This window comes from Arvicanthis niloticus, chromosome 4 (genome assembly GCF_011762505.2).
Source record: "Arvicanthis niloticus isolate mArvNil1 chromosome 4, mArvNil1.pat.X, whole genome shotgun sequence".
In the NCBI taxonomy this organism is placed as follows: Eukaryota; Metazoa; Chordata; class Mammalia; order Rodentia; family Muridae; genus Arvicanthis; species Arvicanthis niloticus.
The window spans coordinates 112189123-112197818 of record NC_047661.1 but is presented as its reverse complement, the minus strand read 5'-3'; the positions used below and the strand labels follow the sequence as shown (position 1 = coordinate 112197818).

Here is an 8696-nt window from a genome sequence, read left to right as displayed (position 1 = left end):
AAGTAGCAGATAAAATGTCTGTTGTTAAAAAGCAAGTAGATAAATCAAGGAAATGATTCCGAATGCAGAGACACGAAATATGATGTACAACGTGCTCGGGGGTGTAAAACCCATCATAAAGACCTAGCCTACACTCACTTAAATTCCATAAGGAATGAATAAAAACAAACAAACAAAAAATGGCAATAATTGTGGGGGGGGGGAGGCTAGCAGTTTTCTGAACTGTTGAAAGATATCAACTCTTGAGACCCAGGGAGCCATTTAAAGCCCAATAAAATCTAAATAGGGACATATAAAAATGGGACGTGCCTGTATTCATCATAAGGAAGCTATAAATAAAAAGCAGGAGAGCAGCCATTAAGCAGACCCAGACTACCTCAGAGAGAGGGTGCAAGGGTGTTGAGGCCCACACTGCCGGGCTTGGGGGCCACTGTGTCCTGGCCTGAGCTGCTGCTCGGGTTCGAAGGTCAGGGTCTAGCAAGAGAGAGAGTGGGATGAAAGGGAAGAGACGCGAAGAATGGAGACAAGACAGAGGGTCTGATCAAGTCTCGTTGATTGAAAGGAAATTCGGGGTATTTATACGCTTTGCCTTGTAGGCGTGGATACCACATGCGTCTTGCAGGTGTGAATATCACTTGCCTTGCAGGCATGGATACCGAATGGGCCTTGCAGGCATGGATACCATGTGCGCCTTGCAGCTGGGGGCACTAAACAGCAAAACAAGATATGTGGGATAAACAAGATGTTTATCAGAGTGTGCTCAGCCCTTGTAGGCTGTTGAAAAACAAGTCTGTAGTCAGGGTATATGGCTCGAGATGGCTGCAAAGATGATAGACGCTTTCTGCTAGGAGTCAGCTCCCAACACGAGGGAACTGAACCTCATGACTACCATGCGCATGCTCCACCAAGAGCTACAGCCCCGACCTCCAAACTGACTGGTTATGGCTTGGTTTGATACTGTTTGTTTGTTTGTTTGTTTGTTTGGAAAGAGGGTCTCACTGTGAAGCTCCGGCTGGTCTGCAGCTTGCTATGTAGACCAGGTTGTCCTCAAACTCATAGTGATTCACCCACCTCAGCTTCTGGAGTGCTGGCCTTAAAGGCACGCACCTCCAAACTGGCAACAATGAAGCCTGGAGACTTGGGGGACCAAGTTTCTAGGTAGAGCATTTGATTATGTGCATGAAACCATGGATTCAACCTCCCCCGGAAAGACAAACACCACTGATAGCGAAGAAAACTAGAGAATCGACTAAAATCTAATTTGAGTTGGGGTCAGGGGGAGTAACTCAATCTAGATTTGCAGATGAATAAAACAGGCATTGAAGATTATCACAGCCTATAGGCAAGCATCAGAGCATCCACAAAAAAAAAAAAAAAAAAAAAGTATCAAGTAGGTACTGGTAAAAAATGGACTCAGGGTTAACAGACCTTTTAGATCACCAATGTTAGTATTTCCTCTGGGCAACCCAGGATGCTTTGGAGGATGGTCTGGTCTGGACAAGCGGATGCGATTTGTCAGGATAACCTAGGTTCACAGGGAATTAAGACCTCTGTACTAAAACAATCCAGTTCCTTTGTAATCTTCAATTTGCTGTAAGAATAGAATAGAAGACGAGAAGAAAGAGTACCACACGGTCCTTGCTGATACTACTCATCTGACGGTTTCTCATAGGAACTGGCTGCTCAGAATTTAGCATTACCCTCTGTGATGAGGACACACTGAGTACATACTGTGTAACCACATCTTCACGGAATAGTGGTACTTCCAGCCAGGACTCCTGTCTAACGTTGCCTTTCCTGTTCCACACAGTATGAGTTAGCCACAGAATGAGGCTTTCCATGTCACTGCCTACTGACTGCCTAAAGGTATGTTTCATGGTAATAGAGTGGGCATTTTGGGTGCCGGGAATTGAACCCAGGACCTCTTGCATGTTAGCTATGTGGTCTACCCCTCAGCTACTGCCAAACTCTCTTTGAAAGAAAAAAAAAATGATCTTTTTAACTCCCCTTTATTATTTATGGGACATACTTTAGGTGCTATGAAACTCTTACAAACTATGCTTTGAGCCCAAATTTCATGGTTTTAAACATCACTGGCACTCACCGGTCTTTCTTTTCCTCTTGTTTATTTTGACTTGTGTCTTATCGATATTCCAAACATCCACCGAAGGTCAGCCTTGCTACCACGTTTTTCCTCTGAGAAACCACAGTACAATGGATAACAGCAAATCTAAAGGGGGGTGTTCAGAGTTGGAGCTTTAGTGAGCACTGTGTGCACTTGGTCTGTTTGCTGTGAAGCAGATGTTATCTGCATCTCACCTCACCGAGGAAGGAAAGGAAGCTTGGGATGGTTGGATAGCTTGAGAGGGGTCCCAGAGAAACCTAGTGCAGAAAGGGAACAGGTTCCTTTCTGAAGGGTACAATCAAGCACCGGGTTCAAGTGTGAAGGTGGTTCTGGATTTCTCAGCCCAAGGACCTTACCCCCAGGCTACCCTCCCAGCACTGTGTTATCTCTTCCTAAGCATGTAATTATACTTTCATGAAAGTATTGTCTGTCCTCTGCTTTGTATGTACCACATACTCCTCTGGCTTTCATGACCTCTTAGAGGACAGTGACAGGAGTGTATGTCATTTAAACTGCCCAGAAAGCACCAGCATCTGTGGAATCAGTGATATTTTCCGTTAGAACGTACCAATGTCTCCATCTCAGTGTCTCTTCATCAGCAAAAGAAGAAAATCTTGAATATTTTCTAGTTCAGAAAGACATTCTTGCTCTTTTTTGTTGGGGTCACCTTTAGTGATAATATCTAATACAAATCACCTTTGTCTGGCTCTTAGCTAAGGGCTCATTCTCCAAGCATTATGTTAATAGTAGAAATTTTATCTTCTTTCTCTTTGGGGGACTAAAGGAGAGCTTGCTCAGTAAGATCTGTTTAGTGCTAAGTGCAACACAGAGTATGGCTAGCATTGTTAAGGAGGAGAAATAAAATACTGTACCAATATGAAACAATATATGCGCAATGATTCCATGTTGTAGTGGTCAACAGTGCAAGCATTTATAGCCCCTAAGATTATAAGGAAATTAATTTATTTTAATCTTAAGTTTCCATAACAAATGCTTACACCTGTAAACATCCATTCCATTCTCTAGCTTCCTTTAGTATATTAAACTATGAGTTAGGGTACTTACGGTGAGTGTGTGTGTGTGTGTGTGTGTGTGTGTAATACATATGCATATAACTCACCTTATATATTGAAATGTATATAATGCAAAGCACTATATATAAGTTCTTGGGCTATAATGTGTGCTTACTGTATAGGTGAAAAAAAACTGGGACTCAGGTATTACTTAATAAATTACAGAGATAATTCAAGACAAGCCCAGGGCTCCAGTTCAAGTCAAGTGAAGTCCTTCTATTTAATCCTGGCTTTTATGGCTAAGAGCTGTGTGGCCCATTTTAAGCAAGACAAGGCAGCACAATGGTCAAAAGCAAGTCGTATTCTTTCTAGGAATAAAATTAGAACATTCCTGTTTCGTTCTCAGCATGCGTTTTAGAGCTTTCAGTGCTCAGTGCATGGTCTAGTTTGTGACTCCTCTTCAGACCATGTAATGGCTTCTCATTTATGGACTACATGGATCTCAACCTCTCACCTCACTCTACACACTCTCACCAATACACAGCTGCAGGATAAGGGGAGTGCATCTGATTTCACAGACTTAGCAACAAGTACAATCTGCCTTTATTGTACTGACGGTGGAATTTCTACATATAAGCACTTTTTTCTTGGTAGCCTGATTGTGACAAATACTCTTTGATACCTTAGAGTGGATGAATTTTTTTAGAATTACCCCTGAAAGCAGGGATTGAAAACAGAATAATTGGGGGTATCAAAGCAGCAGTCCCAGAAAATTGGTTTGGTTGTGCCATGGCAATGGATTGCAGCCCTCAAAAGAATGTTCAAGTTCTAACCAACAATGCCTATGAACATGATCTGATTTAGAAATGGGTCTTTGTAGAGATCTATGAGTTAAGAGGTGGTCATAATGGCAAGTTTCTTAACAAGAGGCAAGAATGTGGACTGGGATGGCTCAGAAGGTAAGGAAAAACTACTACTCTTGCCTGAGGACTAACATTGGGTTACCAGCACGCATGCTGGGTGTCTCACAAGCACCTGCAATTCTAGCTCCGGGTGAACTGATGGTTTGTCTGGATCAGACACCTGCACCACACAGACACCTGCCCCACACAGACACCTGCCCCACACAGACACCTGCCCCACACAGACACCTGCCCCACACAGGCACCTGCCCCACACAGGCACCTGCGCCACACAGACCCTTGCACCCACACAGACACCTGCACTCACACAGACACCTGTACCACACAGACACCTGTGCTACACAGGCACTGCAACACTCAGACACCTATGCCACACAGACAACTGAAACACACAGACACCTGTACCACACAGACCCTTGCACTCACACAGACACCTGTGACACACAGACACCTGTGCTATACAGGCACCTGCACCACACAGACACCTGTACCACACAAACATCTGCACCACACAGACATACATACACACATATATACATAGAATTTAAAATCTTTTAATTTAAAGGCAAGTCTCCTTGGATCCAGTTTAGAGGAAGCACAGGGAAGGCGTTGACACAATAATGAAATTCAGACTATAATGCTGCAGCCAAGCCTAATGCCTGCAGAGGCCAGGCATTGCCATAGCCACCAGAGGCAGGAGCCAGGCAAAGGATTTCTGAGGAGGGTGGCCTTGTCAGCCACATCTTCATGTCAGACCTCTAGCCTCAAGGACTGAGAAGGAACAAATCCCTGACATTGTGGATTTCTGTTGCCACAGAAATAGGAGCCTAGTTCACCTGCATCCCACACCAGCCTCTGATTTAAGTATATTCGGTGGGATCATTTTGAGCTTGGAGTTTAACTAGATACTTCTCACTGATGAACACTCTTCAGCCTGTGTTCTCATAGCATTTCTCACTGCCTGTAACTTTGTAACAATCTTATTTATATATGCCTTTGACAATGGGACTGCCACACCTTGCAGATTGTAGAGTTTTCCCGACCCCACCTAGTCCACTCAGGAAAGACAAACACTTTATACTTTGCTGTTTCACTAGAGCTTGCAGGCTTTGTATTTATGTCAGCAGAGAAAAAAAAATTATTTAATATACATTCTATATAACAATGTGCTAAATCATAACAAGAACACAGTTCTCTCTCCCCCTCCTTCCCTCTCTCTCTCCCCCCCTTCCCTCTCCCTCTCCCCCTTCCCTCTCCTTCTCCCTCTCTCCCCTTCCCTCTCCCTCTCTCCCCTTCCCTCTCCCTCTCCCCCTCTTTCCCTCTCCCTCTCCCCCTTCTCTCTCCCCTTCCCTCTCCCTCTCCCCCTTCTCTCTCCCTCTCCCTCTCCCCCTTCCCTCTCCCTCTCTCCTTTTCCCTCTCCCTCTCCCCCTCTTTCCCTCCCCCCTCCTCTTTCCCTCTCCCTCTCCCCTCCTTTCCTCTCCCTTTCCCTCTCCTTTCCTCTCCCCCTCCTTCCCCCTCTCTTTCCCCTCCTTCCCTCTCCCTCTCCCCCCTTCCCTCTCCCTCTCTCCTCTTCCCTCTCCCTCTCTCCCTCCTTCCCTCTCCCTCTCCTCCTTCCCTCTCCTCCTCCTCCTTCCCTCTCCCCTCCTCCTCCCTCACTCTCCCCCTCCCTCCCCCTCCCCCCTCTGAAACAAAGAGGAGGGGGAGGGAGGGGGGAGGAAGAGGTCTGTATTTGTCACTTTCTCTCACTGAACCTGGGGCTCAGCGGTTGGCTTTGTTGGCTAGCCAATGAGTTCCAGATCCAACTGTCATGGCTGAGGTTACAGATGCCGCCACCTGCGATGACTTTTACATACAGGAATGTTAAAGATCCCAATGACCATTCTATTGACTTATTTTCCAGGTCCCTAGGGCACAATTTCCAATGCCCCATACATAATAACAAAGCGTTTACATCGTTATCTTCCATCTATAGGAAGCCTCTGAACTCTAGACGGCAAAACGGTCTCTGGGATCTAAATGAAATAGCTTTAAGGTTGATTGTAGGGCTCTTTGAGGTCACTTAAAGACTCTAATATACAGTGGGAGAAAGAAAAAAATTTGTGTTCTCTCAACAACATCCCACTGAGAAAAAAGTTTTTATAACCTCACGGGTGGGAAGCTGCGCGGAGGGTTAAATACCAAAATAAAACTGCGTGCTGACTCCCTGATTGATCCTGGCGGTTCAAAGTTGTATTTCCACTTGAACTCAGTAGTGAGACCCTGAACTCTAAAATATGTTTCAAGTCAAAACTCACTTGGGAGCTACCTTGCCCCAGGCTGTCATCCCTGGCCCATGGAGGCACAAAGAATAAAGAAGCTCAAATGCTCACAAACGGTCATCCGTGAGAGGCCTCTCCAGAAAAAAAGAAAAAATAACCTCCCTTGAGCCAGATAAGGATTTATGAGCTGTGAACCAACACTGCGGGTCTCACTGTCGCTATAATTCCATCCACAGCGATGATCACACAGGCCGGACAATGCGCTGGGGCTGGAATAATTGAGAGGATTGAAGACTTCATCCAGACCCTATATAAGATTCATGGTTCTCTGGAGAGACCTGAGCTCCGATCTCGATCTCGAAATTCCGGTTTGCTCTGTGAAGAGATCTGAGTGTAGCCGAGACCCCCCAGAGGAGGGAACATGCAGATGAGATTGACTTTTGTGCCCGTGGCGCGTGGGGACCAGGCCGGTCTCCCGTGGCCTCCCAGCTGTCCGGGCCTGCCCTTGGGCTGCGGGCGCCTCCCGGGGGCGTCGCGGCCACCGCAGGGCTTGGGGTTCGGGGCGCCAGGTCGGGGGCGCGCGGGCTTTCCCCCACCCCCGGCGGCGACCCCACCTCCCGCCCCCGCTGTGCGCGCGCGCGTGGGTCCGTCCGTCTGTCTGCTCTCTCGACGTCAGTGGGAATTTCCAGCCAGGAAGTGAGAGAGTGAGCGAGAGAGGACGAGAGAGAAGTACCGAGGCGAGCCGGGCAGGAAGAGGAGGTTTCGCCACCCGAGCAGCCCGGCTGCGCGCTGACGGCTTCCCGTGCCCTGCGCGCCCCCGGCCTGCCGCCGCCGCTGCCGCCGCCGCCCTCGGCCTGCTCGCGGGCCGGCTCCAGCAGCGCAGGCCGGAGCTCAGGGCCCCGCCGCGCCCGGCCCGCCCCGCGCTTCTCCGCCCGCGCCGCAGCCATGGCGCGCCGCTGAGCCGCCGGCCCGCGCCCCGACCCCGCTCGGGCTCCCGCCGGTCCGCAGCGGGAGCCCGCAGGCGAGGAGAGGCCGCGCTGCACCTCCAGGGTAAGTCCCGGGGCAGGTAGGGGAACGGAGCCGCCAGCTCTCCGCAGCGCCGGTGCAGCGGATCCCACCGGCTTGGGGCTCCCGGAGGGACCGGGGTGGGGGAGCCCCGGGCAGGAGTCGCGGAGCGCGCGGCCCGGGCTGCGGGGACAGGGCACATCCGCACTGGGCGGCCCCGAGGCCTTGCGGGCCGGCTGGCCGGGCCCTCGGCGTCTCCGCGAGGCGGGAACGGGAATCAGAGGGGAACTCTTGCAAAGTTTTTGAAAGATGTACCCAAGCCCCTGCCGCGGGGGTGGGGTGGGGTGGTGGCGGCCAGGCTGAGATCCGCCACGGCAGAGGACAGACAGAAAGGTGCTTGGTGCAGTGCACAGCCAGATTTCACCAAAGGGCGGTCAGTGAACTGAAAGCAGAAGTGCTTGTCAGTCCTCCTGGCAGGCAAAGCCCTGCGCAGCTCCTAAGAACCGCAGGAGAGCCTGGGGCCCACTTTGCAGTCTGTGATAGACACCCCCTCCCCATACACACACACACACACATAATGCATTCAGCTGCCAAATCTCAACATTGATTTTCAAAATATAAGGAAGGCCTCACACCGATTCTCCAGGCCTGGCATTTGAGAGAGAAATTACCTACTAATAGCACCTTTTAGATTTTTGATTATGGGGAAACTCCAGGATAATGGCACCATATTTTGTGCCTGACCTCTAAAACAGGGGGGGAAAAAACGATACAAATGACGCCTTTCCTGCTTGTACGCTTTCTTCGGTCTTCTGAGACAGGCACCGATCTTGGCTCTGTGTATTGGTCTAATCTAAAACTTAAATGGACAAGTGATAAAAGATTTCATCACCTGGATTTAACCCGTATTTATGGACTTTTAAAGGTAAAGGTCGACACTGCTGCTTTCTAAGTAATCATATTCAACTAAAATTTTCATTGTTTTAGGGCTCATAACCGAACTGCCCGTGGTGTTTATTAACATTTAATAGCTGTGGCAGCTCAGACTGGTGGTTAGTATCAAAGATGGAGATTGAGATATAGTTGGGTGGCTTTCTAGAGGAATCTTCAGCTGAGTGTTCTTGGGTGGCAAAAAAAAAATGCATTAATGTTCGTCAGACCTTAAAAAGGGAAACTTGATTAAAATAAGGTCCTTACTGAAGTGGTTTTTTTTTTTTTTTTTTTCCTGATTTTAATATTGTGCTTTCTAGAGATTGAACCTCTTGCTGTTTGATGCATGGAAAAATTATGTAAATTATTTACAGCGAAGTCCTTTGCTTTGCATATGAACTTGAGAAGCCTGGAATTAAAAAGTGTTGCTTCCTGTTGCATT

General features: G+C 48.3%; 1 protein-coding gene across 1 annotated transcript in view; it reads left to right on the top strand.

Moving 5' to 3' along the window:
* Positions 1-7232: 7232 nt before the first annotated feature.
* The window catches only part of Nfkb1 (nuclear factor kappa B subunit 1), a 107011-nt gene continuing 105547 nt past the window's right edge, over positions 7233-8696 (top strand). The window contains exon 1 of the mRNA XM_034500347.2: positions 7233-7369. The gene's annotated coding sequence lies outside the window, so the exon portion shown is untranslated. The remainder of the gene's footprint in view (positions 7370-8696) is intronic.